At 48.0% G+C, this 12,118-nt stretch overlaps 1 protein-coding gene across 4 annotated transcripts in view; it reads right to left on the bottom strand.

The window, feature by feature from the left end:
• Positions 1-12,118, bottom strand: part of SPOP (speckle type BTB/POZ protein) — a 646,228-nt gene that overhangs the window by 121,059 nt on the left and 513,051 nt on the right. The gene's annotated exons all lie outside the window — the stretch shown is intronic.

Below are 12,118 nucleotides of genomic sequence, written 5' to 3'. Positions count from 1 at the left end.
CCGTACCCATCGTAGTCGTGTCCATGCCTGTATCATCCCCGTGGGTAGTGGACCGGGGGGAAGGCAGAGAAGGCCGCAGAGGCGGGAGAGGAGGCCTACGATGCGTCGTCCTCCTCTTAGGCGGTGGGCTCCCCGAAGGTCCTGGCTCCGGATCCTCCGTCGGGTCTGGCTCAGGCTCCTCCGTCGGGGGAAGGGGCAACCCAGTCCTCATCTCCGAGCATAAGGACTGGATGGCTGACAAAATGGCCGCCGAGGTGTCCTGCGGCGCCGGAAACTACGGGCGCGAGGGCTCTTGAGGAGCCCCTGCGTCACCGTCGCCCTCGTCGGGATCCCTCCCGATAGGCTGGGTCTCTTCCACAACTTGGATGAGCTTCTCGTCAGAGGTCGTATCTGTATCCACGACGGCCACCACCCCCTACCCCCCTTTTCCAACGAGGACTTCGTGGGGGTCTTCTCGATGGGCCTGAAAGACTACTTCCTCTGTGGTGGCAGGGAGACTCTGGTACCTGAGGGCGCCTCCACAGGCTGAGCCAGGGACGCAGCAACATCCTCAACCGAGGTCCTAGCAGGGTGAATCACGGCCAACGTCACCTTCTGTACGCCTGGGGCCTTCACCTTCGGGGGAGGGTCCGAGCCTCGCTACCCCTCTGCCGGAGTCTTCAAGATCGACCGGGGCCTCTCCAGAAGCTTCGCCGGGTTCTCGGACTTTCTCTTACCCGAGCCAGAGCGTTGGCTCGTGGTCGATGGCGCCGGGGAGGGTGCGCCCTGCCTGGCAGCCAAGGAGCCTGACCGTTCGGCGCTACCGGTGCCCGCGGACTTGCAGTGCTTAGCCCTTTGTTGGGCCCCCATCGCCGGGGCACCCTCACAGGACTTAGAAAACCGCTCGGACTTCTTCTCGCCTGGCGGGCTCTTACCTTCCTGCCAGTTGGCGAGACGGAGGTGGCAATCCTTCATGGTCCGCTCCGACATGTTTCCACAAAACGCGCAGTCCTTTTCCTTGTGCATCTTGTCCTCATGGAGACAGTAGAGGCATAACGAATGCTCGTCCTCCTTGAAAACGTTCTGAAGCTGGCATCCAGGGCAGGTCCTGAATAGCTTCCCGGGCGTCAAGCTCCCTTTCTCCTGGGCCATGTCCGGGGTAGTTCTAGGAACTTCTGGAATCCTCCAAAAGCGTAACTCGGCGAAATCTTCACCCTTGAGGGGCGTAGAAAACTCCGAAACGGATCCCCGTTGATCGGAAGTAGAAACGGTGGAGCGTGAGGCTCTTTTAAGTGAAAAAAATTAGAAAATCTCCTGAAAAAAGCGCAAAAACGCAGCAAAAGCTCGAGAGCTGAGCACGAGGACTCCCAACACTTGAACGTGCGGTAAAAATCTGAGGATGGCTGCCAGGGGTGGGGCTTAGGGAGAGGGCAGTCATTGGCTGGGGGCAGTATGACCCAGAGACCAGTCATTGGTTACTACTGAGAAAGACAGATCAGAAACGAAACTGATACTGATGTTTTCTATACCGAGGATTCCCGGCCTGACGGGGAATATTCATGAGCATGTGAATCCATGCCAGACCCCATGCTGGAGAAAGAGTGCATCCTTGTCGCAGGGGTGTACAGTCCCCATAGCAGGACCGAATCTGCCTGACGGGGACGCACGAAGCGGAGCGGGAATGCTCCGCCGAGAGGTAAATGGCCTTCAAATCAGAGGCCTGTTTGTCACTTAGCCCCTCGTCACAATCAGCAGTTGTGGCAGCGGGAGAACTAGACTCTGCCTGCAACATTGCATAGACTGCCCACCACTTAACACAGCGCTCCTTTAGTGTCTTTGGATGCAGGAGCTTGCAAGCAGCACAAGCCATCTCGTCATGATTCAGGGGCAGACACCTATTACACTTAAGATGTTTATCCCTCCAAGGAAATTTGGCCTTGCAAGGAGGACAAAACCTAAACAGAGTCCTCTCCATAGCAGAGGAAAAATAGTGACGAAAGGACCCACGGAACAAAGAGGAAAGGGAAAGGCATTCTTAAAGGAAAAGTCCACCCTGACCCCACTCTCCCTACTGTGTAGGCCAGACAGAAGGCCCGGCCTCATGGTCGGAATCATTGTCCATTGAAGGTCCGTGGAACCGGCTTCGGCGTAGATCAGCAAACAGCCGTCTAAGAAAGGGACGGTAGGTAATATTCAATAACTATAATATACGACCAAGGGTCGAAACCATAACAATGTCTCTGGACGAGCTCTGCATAAGGCGACCAGTATGCTGGGCAGAAATAAACAAGCAGAGGGACCTCGGCGCGTGAGGGATTTTGGGTACACTACACGTCACGTAGGGATAGTGTTACAGGCACGCCCATGTCGACATCCCCTTTTGATTCTCGAAAGAAAGATGCAATACTCTGCGGTTACTACTGGATGTCGACTATATGCACAGCATGTGATTCTAAGCAGATTAACAAGCATCAGAAACTTGGTTACAACCCTACAGCTCACATTGACCCCTCTTGAAATAAGCCTGCCTGCTCAGTCACTACCAACCTGTGTACTACATGCTTAGACCAAAGGTTGGGTTAACCATTTCCAAGAGGACAAGGCTGGTGCAGTCTCCCACGGGGTACTGCATACAATCTTGCCTGACAAGGGCCCAGAACACTGCCTGCAGCTCCAGGATATTCATGTGGAGATCCTTGTCTTCTGGCAGCCACAGCCCTCTGGCGTGCATACGTTTGGTGAGGGCTCTCCAGTCCTCAAGGGAAGATTCTGTAGTGATCATCTCCTGGTAAGGAGGGGTTCTGAAACCGTATGCCTCGGGCAATAGAGTGGACGCCCCACCACCTTATCGCTCGACGGAACTCCTCATAGAGGAGGATCTGGTCTGCGTAGCTTTCGGACACTTGTAGCAGCGAGCGTCCAGGAACTCTTGAAGAGGTTGCGCCTGCAGAGCCAGAAAAGGAAAAAGCATGAAGACATCATGCCCAGCAGCGACTTTATAGTCAGCACTGTTGGTCTTCAGTGACAACAGCTGCTGTTCCGTCCCCAGAATGGCCGATACTCTCCCCCAAGGGCGATGTCAGGCTCGCGGGAACAGTGCGTTCTGCAATGGCATCGAGCAGGGCTTTGGATAATTCACAGAGAATCCCAGATCCGTCAGCAGCCGCATGCTCCTCTGTGTGCCCAACTGCCATCTCATTACCTGGCCTGGATAAGCCAGTCATCGAAGTACAGGTATAGGTGTATCCCCGGTAGACTTAGATGGGCCGCCACTGGTGCCAGGCACTTCGTAAACACCCTGGGCGCTGACTTTAGGCCAAAAGGGAGTGCCTTGAATTGGTAGGGTCTTCTTTGCACCATGAAGCGTAGGAACTTCTGATGCTTCCTGTGGATGGGGAAGTACGTGTCCTCCAGATGCAGCGACGTCAAGAAGTCTCCTTCCTCCAGTTTGACGAGCATGTGCTGCAACGTGAGCATACTGAACTTCTGGGACATGAGTTATGTGTTGAGACGCCGTGGGTCTACGATGGGCCTCCAGCCCGTCTTTTTCTTTACTAAGAAGTATCTGGAGTAGACTCGAGAGCCCCCGAGTAGTCTTAGAACTAAAGCCAGAGTGAAGTCAAGGGCAGTCTTCTTCCCAGCTACTGTTTTACCGTGCTGCGAGCCTTTAAATTACTTTAAATTCAGCAATATTTTTCATCTCTTCCATACACGGAGCACAAGGAGCTACAGTATTCACTACGAGCAACCCAGCGTGTGTCCTGAGGTGCCGTGGACCAGTGGACTCAAAGTCCCATCATCCATCAGCACTGCTGCAAACGGAGCTTTCACTTTAAGAAAGCACTGACTGTGTCCCGCCTACCGGAAGCCTTGCATAAATATCAAGGACCAGCACCCTTGCGGTGTAAAGCCCGAGTGAAGTCAAGGGCCGTCTTCTTCCCAGCTACTGTTTCACTGTTTTCTGCTTTGCCGTGCCCGGACTCTGTGACTGGAGTTACCTGTGGTGGGAGGCTAACAGCAGGTGCAGCCCCAAAAAGGCAGTCACTGTTCACAGGAGGAAAGCTAGTGGCACACAAGAGAAGGTAAAAGCCTATCTATACTCTATTCCCCCCACGATTCATGAAAAAAAAAAAAAACTCTTGCTCTACTGCTTAGTTTGAACAGTTTGTCTAGAATTGTATCGTTGTCTCACAAATATCTCCTTCAAAATCAGGGGGAAGGTTTGCAAACATTACCACTCTCGCCGCTTAATCCTAGTAGCAACAACAACATTCAAATACCCCTTTTACACAAACAATTGTTTCCTGACCCCATAGCCATGGAAGACGAGGGCACAGAGGTCACTTGCATGCTGAAGAGCAAGGTTGTGGCGCCTCCGACACTCAGTCCTCAATCAGCCTCCCTTCCTCCACCCCACTCCCCCAAAGACACTCGGTCAACTGAGTATAAATACCATCAGAAATACCACCAGTACTACCGCTCTCAGAGGTCGGGGGGGCTGGGATTGTGGACCCTGTTCCAACTTCAAGGAACTTGTTAACTTTCAGAACTGAGCCCCCGCGCAGTCAGAAATTCTCCTGTTACAATCGATCTGCCAAAAGTTGGAACCCGATGGGCTATCATCGAACCTAGGTTCCTATCCCGATATATATGCTTCAAGTGGTAGTCCAACAAATGTAAAGACAGGAGCTCAACGCAATAGGGCTACGGATCCAATCACTGTCCCCTCAACATTCGGCCCAGTACAGGCGGGTCTGGCCAAGTGTCCGAAGGTGCAGCCTGAAGACATCCTTGTCCAAAGTCTTGTGCCACAGCACCCCGGAAGAATCTTTAATAAAAACCCACAAGTGGAAGCCTGACAGCAGGCTCCATTTCCTAGCAAAAGATAACGCTGTACAGTTCCCCTGACGGACGAGGACCTTTTGTTGGATTTAGCCGCCGCCCAGGTTGAAGAACTGACGCAAGGAGCGGCACAAATTGACGCAAAAATGATTTCGGCATTTGCTATCACTATGTCTCCTTTCATGAAACTAATTTGAGACTCAGAACGAACAATTACGTGACATTACAGTCCTCGCCATGCTGCATTCAAAGCAAATTTTCGTTGAAGGTTTCATAACAGCTCTGCAGTCCAATCTGGACAAAAACACAGACCAAATTACTCAAATTTTCAAGAGCATATTGGATGCAATCATCCTTCAAAAAGAAAAACGGCGAGCTGACAGACTAAGCTGCAATTCCTTGACAATAAATGGTCAAACAGACCCCTTGCGTACTGTGGATTCGGCCCCCCCACTGCACAAGACCCTCTATATGGAACCACGCCCGACAGGGACGACTCAATAGGAGCAGTGGTAACAAAAGACACTTCTACAGCAACAGACAAGGATCCGGTGACCGGACCCAACACAGAGACCATATACCCTGCTTCTAACAAGTCAAAGTCAGGTACTCAGCCTTTGCCAGTTAACAACGAGACAGGCACTTACAAGGATCCGTCTAAAACCTATGAAATGTTCATAGTCCGTAACAAAGGTCCAAGGCTGGTACACAGTTCGGATATGGTCCTCAATAAAAAGGGAACCAACACCTATCCGAAGAAACATCTATCTTCAGAACAAAAGCCTTCAGAAACAATTGTAGTCACGGATCTGTCACAAAAGTCTTCGAAAGAAGGTTAGGCAAAACAAAAGCAACCTGCCAAAAAATATTCTAATCCCAGGAAGAAGGGTGAACGCTGCAAGGTCCCTGCCTACCACAAAACAATCCCAATTTCTAACTGGAACGGACTCAGACACCGCCAGTGAAGAGGAATACGAATATGCTTCATCTACTAGTGACCTGGACAACGAATTGATGAATTTGTCTACTTATTCAGAAAGTACAGGCACAGGGGACGACGAGTCTAAGAATCATCATCAGAAGGTTACAAGTGGTCCACCCACAAGGGCCTCAGTATTTCCGAACGACACACCCAAGGCCTCCAACTGTGTGCCAAAAGAAAACATGGGTGGGGACTGCAAGAGCCGAGGGGGGGGGGGGGGGTGGACCTGAACCCCGGCCAGCGACTAGGGAAAAGACCAAGACAAATCCTAAACGGAGGTCTCAACTAAAGACCAATGTGGAAATCTCTGACTACTCGTTTGACTCAGGAAAAGAATTCTCCCACCAAATGTGAGATAACCTTCTTGACAATGGAGCAAAAGAGAACTATGGCAGTCCAGAGGAAGCAGACGGAGGTGGAGAACAAATGTCTCGGCAATCACATAGGTAACAATCAGGGATTACCACCTGGTGACCAAAGACTATCTGTGTCATGGGCCGAAGTCAGCAAGAAGGCTGGAGTCATCACAAAGTCACTTCATGCTACAACGAAAGCTCCTACCAACCCCTTGCAAATTGAGGTATTCCAACTATCGCTGGCAAGAACCCTAGGTTTCTCTGACAATTCGATCATGAATAGAAATAACCTAATGAGGCTTCTGCGAAGCATACAGGCTTTGGATCAAGTTAAGTCAAATGACATTGACTTAATTGAATTCCCGAGTGAATCAAGACTTGATAAAGTAACTTTGCACATAACATCACAAAACATCAAAAATGTACTTATCAAGGAAGGTGCAAAACTGAACTACCATGGATTTACACTGAAGGAATTGGACAATCAAATCATAATGCAAAGTGCAATCCCTTACCAGTCTGTGGGAGAAAGTGAAAAGGCTGTCTCTCAATTCGAGTCTGTGAATTTGAAACCCATGGGAACCGGCTACAACGAAGGAACAGATGACCTCAAAATCGGCCCCCACAAAGGCAGGAGGGTCATCTTGAAGAAACCAGAGGAACAAAATGACGACTACGTTGAAGATTGGAGTTGGCTAGCAGGAGCTCTGGCACGTCCTTTATAAACGCCAGAAAAGGAGTTCCATCTGCCCTGTACGACTAAGAAATAATTAGTTGGAACACTGGGGGTTTCATGCATCTGTTTGGCCGAAGTGAAATTAATTTAACAAAATACGATCTCATTTGTCTCCAGGAAACCTGGTTGAGGGCGACACCTGCCCTGGAAGGCTTTGAAGTATACATAAATCCAGCGACAAAGGGGGAAGGTCGCCCGAGGGCAGGGCTCCTAACGGCCATAAAAATGAAAATAAAAATTAAATAAAAATTTAAAAAAAAAAAAAAAAACAAAAAAAAAATCGAGTGGCCTCATGGTTGCAAGTTTTACAAATATTAGTACGGAAATCCAACTCACCGTAGTCCAAACCACTTCCTCAAACTGGGAACCAAAGAACCAGATACTTCTTTTCTGTAACATATACTGGAGAAATCATCCAGGATTGAAGCAGAACACTAAAAACACCATGCTAAGAGCAATTGATGAGGCTAGGTATACCTGGCCTAATTCAGCTATACTCCTCTGTGGAGACTTCAACATGGAGTGCTTTCACAAGCAAGGTGCTAAAATTGAAGTGCTTCCAATAGAACCCCCAGGTAATGTAAGCAGGGGTTTGGACATGGTAGAGGAATTAACAGAGAGCAACATGGTTAATGGCGACCTTAAGGGAGACATACCAGCGGCTGGAACATGGAAACGGGGGCCACAAACAAGTACTATCGACTATATGTTTGTAACAGAAGATCTTCTGGCAAAATTGATTTCTCTGCAGGGCTGAATTACGGACACAAGTGACCATAATCTTCTCGAGCTCAAATGTGTTGACTGGGCAACCAGCAACACACCTAGGTGCTAATATCATTGGATCCTTGAGGCTACATCGGGAGGCAATCGACTCCGGATAAACAAAAGAAACCGGTCATGGGTAACATCATCCCTGTTGGCCTTGAACCACGACCCGCACTGTACCAGAGGAGGTATTCTACAATACCCAGATTTCTTATTGGCTTTTCGTGAAAAGCAGGGAGCTTCTAAAAAGGCTTGACTTTACGCCCAAGTACACCTACAATGACCAGATCGCTGTGAGAAAGCGAGAGGTAAACAGACTGGGGAGACAGGTGAAAAAACGCAAAACCACACAGAACCTAGCAATATTCAAAAAAGCTAAAAACACCTTTAAGAACTGGCTGCATCAACACAAACAATCTTTCAGCGAGAAGGCGAAAGAATACTGCAGCTCGCCACTCAGAAAAACACAGCAGGAGTGTGGAAGTTAATTAATGAATTTAACACTCCGGAGGGCGGAAAAATCAGAAATTCAGTCTCAGCCAAAGTGTGGGAGTAGCACTTTAAACTCCTGTATGCATCAAAAGGGGGGAGCAAATCGAGCCATTACTTTGCTCAGACGCCCTATGGGACTTTGAATTCGACTACGAAAAAATACTCTACCTAATACAAAACTCAAATGTGTCGAGGGCAGCGGGCCCGGATGGGTTGACCAACGAGATTTTGAAGCTTTTATGCTAAAACTGTTCACAACGGTAACAAAGGCAAAGAAAAGTCCTTCATCTTGGACCCGTTCCATAGTTGTTCCTATCTTCAAAAGGGGTGATAGGGCCAATCCTTGCAACTACAGGCCTATCGCCCTTCTTGATGTGATTGGAAAGATTTTCACAGCAATAATCTTGCGGCACCTTAACGGAATGGAGTTCAAAGTCAAATCACCAGGACCAGTGGCAGTCTGGCTTCCGAAAAGGGATAGGCACGAACCTAAACATCTTCATTATAAGCATACTTAAGTGCCTGGATCACCAGGAAAAGATACGTGCAATCTACATCGCATCGATCGACCTGGAACAGGCGTTCGACTCAGTTGACCGTAGAATCCTGTGGCACAAATTGAAGAAATGGGGCTGCCCTAAAGCACTAACAGAACCCATGGAAGAACTTCACAAGAACACAAGTCTCAAAATCAGACTGGACAGAAAGGGTTTACTCTCCGATGAAATTCGTTCTGAAAATGGGTTAAAGCAGGGTTGTTGTTTGGCTCCAGCAGTGTTTTGCCTTTTCATATCCGACATGGCAGAAGCTTTTGTAAAAACTAGATATTTTCCACCTAAAATTGCCGGCCACCCTGCGGGTCGTCTACTTTTTGCAGATGACTTGTTACTGCTCGACCAAACGGAAATCGGGCTGCAGAGACAATTGACGGACCCGTCGCACTACATTCATGGTAATGGATTAAAGATAAATGCCAAATAATCCAAGATATTGATTTTGGGCGATAACGGCAGGGCCAGGAAGTGGAAGAAATGGTCATGGCTACTGAATGGAGAACAAATACCAGTCGTCAGTTCAATGGTATACCTGGCTGGGGATAACTCTGAACAATAGATCGAGCTGCAGTTCAATGGTATACCTGGCTGGGGATAACTCTGAACAATAGATCGAGCTATGCTCCAGGAACTCATCACCTGAGAAGTAAAGTCAAAAACTTAGCATCCCAAGCGCTCCTCATTAAAGGGTGTTAGTGCAAGTTCTTATTGGTACTAGTTTTGGATTTCTATAAACTAAAACTGGCGCCTATAATCACCTACGTCACCTACGCTGCGGAGGCCAATCTCTTTATGGAACCCAGAAATTGGAACCGCTTGGAAAGCCTATTTTGGAAGAGGGTTCTGGCCCTACCGAACTCCATACCCATTGAACGGGTACGGAGGGAAATGGGATTGACATCCTTATACTCCATGATGGAATGGAAGTCTCTATCACTCATGAGGAAATCTCTCGAACCACCAGAAGGGAGTAGGTTTTCTATTATAAAGGAGGCTACAGAAGGGAAGAAGGTTGTAACTCTGAAGTCCTGGTACGAGTCGTGTTCTGCAATTTTGTCCAACGTCACCCTCTCGGGAAAGACACTCATTGAAAATCCAATGAGGGTAAAGCGTAAACTACTAGACTTGGACTGGATCCGGACCGAGTTGGCAGTGAAATCATACAAACTGTTCGCTGATGAATACTACAGAAGAGGCTTCGTGATGCTCTACTTGGCTAAATTTCCGTCACAAATGGAGCGACAAAACTTCTTAAGACTGCGTCTGAATCTCCATCCATCACGGGAGGTCATAGCAAGGAGAACAAAGGCCCAGGCAGAGAAAAACTCGACCTGTCGACTGTGCAACAAAAATATGGAGACCTTACAGCACTTAGTACTAGTGTGCGAGGCCTTATGTTTTACAAGAAATAAACTTCTGGGGAGATTCCTCGAGGTATCACCATTTAAATCGCAGGAGGACTGGTGGACCTTCATAAGATGGGGAGGTCGCCTCTCCCTATCTTTAGCTGTTCTCCCACTGATCAGGATAATCTTCTCCAACATGGAGGATAAAGAAAACGCATCGACAGGTTGAATAAGCTCTATCACAACACTTTCCTTTCTCCTTTTTAAATTACTTTTATTTTTCCTGCCCCTTGAGGATTTGGAGGAGCTAAAGGACCTCTCGTGACTATGACTCATGTTATGTTATGTGCTTCGGGATGTTTTTCCTTCGTTTTCAGCTGAATGTATTTGAATGTTAGAGTTTTTTTTACATACTGTTGCATCAAAGGTTTAATTAAAACTAAATGATGTAAATAAAAAAATAATAATAAAAAAAAGTAGTCTTAGAACTAGCTCTATCGCCCCTTTTCGTAGCATGGCCGTTAGGCAGAATTGCATGCAGTACATCTTCTGGGACAACCACACACAATTAGGACTACAGGTGTAAGCAAAACCAACCTTTGGTGTAAGTCTGTACCACACAGTTTTTGGTAGCGAGCTGAGCAGCCAGGCTTATCTCAAGAGTGAATGTGAGCAGTACAAGTCATTACGCAGAGGACTTTCAATCACAGTGGTTCAAGTAGACACTTATACTCAAGGTTTCTTGGTAAACAATTATTAATTTATTACACAATCATTTAGAAAACATTTCACTAGAAGGAGGCAACTTAAGATTATATACCAATACACTTCAATCCAAAACTAGGCTTTTGAGACAGTTTGAGCTCCCCTGAAATAGGAGCCAAATGGCAGTTTGGTTACTTAGAAGTGAGCAAAAAGACATAAGGTAAGTAGAATAGATCACATACTTGTTAGACAGTGCAAATAGCTTCAGTTCACCAGAAGAGTTCAATTCAAGTCAATAGGCCTGGGCCAAAGTCAATGGGCTAGTGTTGGACTGGATTTGGAGGGCCTAAAGGATTTGAGAAAGGGTTATCATCTTGAACTTGTCTTTCCTGAGGAATTTGTTTAATTCTCACAAGTCCAAGATGTGTCTCAATCCTCCGTCCTTCTTTGGTATTAGAAAATAGGGAGAATACCAACCCTTGTTCCTCTCCGGTACAGGTACTGCTTCAATTGCACCTTTCTCTAGCAGGTCTGAAATCTCCTGCATAAGGAGCGGGTCCGGAAGCTTCGAAGAGTTGTTCCCCGGTGGAGGACTCTGAGGGGTGTGTAAGAAAGGCAGGCAGTAACATTGGGCAACTGTTTCCAATGCCCAAGCATCTGACGTAATAGCCTGCCATTCTGTCAGATGTTGAGTTAGCCTGCCTCCTACTGGTGTTTTTTGTGGGGAGACCTCAGAGGGGTTTAGAAGCGGCTGACGCAGATGCTGAGGGTAAAGCAGCACCTGTTGATACGGGCTTGGTACCTTTGGCCCATCCACCACGGGTGAATCGTTTTTGGCCCCTGAGCTGGCTGCCCTCTGTTTTTTCCGAATGCGGAATAAAAACAAAAGGGCTTCCCCTTCCAGGACGTACCTGAGGGACGATTTTGAGTTTGACGGATTGCAGCCCCAAGTGATTGTGCTGCCGCCTTTGAGGTTTGCAATTTCTCCAGGCTGTCATCAGCTTTTTTGCCAAATAGAGAGGTGCCGTCAAAGGGCATATTCAGAAGCTTGGCTTGTACATTGGGAGCAAAACCAGACTTCCGCAGATTTGCGTGGCTGCGGATTGTGGTACTCGCCGTCATGGCTCTGCTGATGCTGTCAGCAGAGTTGAGACCTGTTTGGAGGGACTCGCACATTGCATCCTTCTGATCCTTTATTATGATCAAGAATGCGTCTTGTTCCTCCCCTTCTGGAAGACAGTCAGCCGCTGATGAAGCGCACTCCCAAAGGGTATGGCTGAATCTCACTAGCGTGCAAGTGGCGTTAATAGAGTGAAGCGCCATACTGCATGCTGAAAAGATCTTTTTAGACATGGCAT

This window comes from Ambystoma mexicanum, chromosome 13 (assembly GCF_040938575.1).
Source record: "Ambystoma mexicanum isolate Mex_15411 chromosome 13, UKY_AmexF1_1, whole genome shotgun sequence".
In the NCBI taxonomy this organism is placed as follows: Eukaryota; Metazoa; Chordata; class Amphibia; order Caudata; family Ambystomatidae; genus Ambystoma; species Ambystoma mexicanum.
This window is presented reverse-complemented; position numbering and strand designations above follow the sequence as displayed.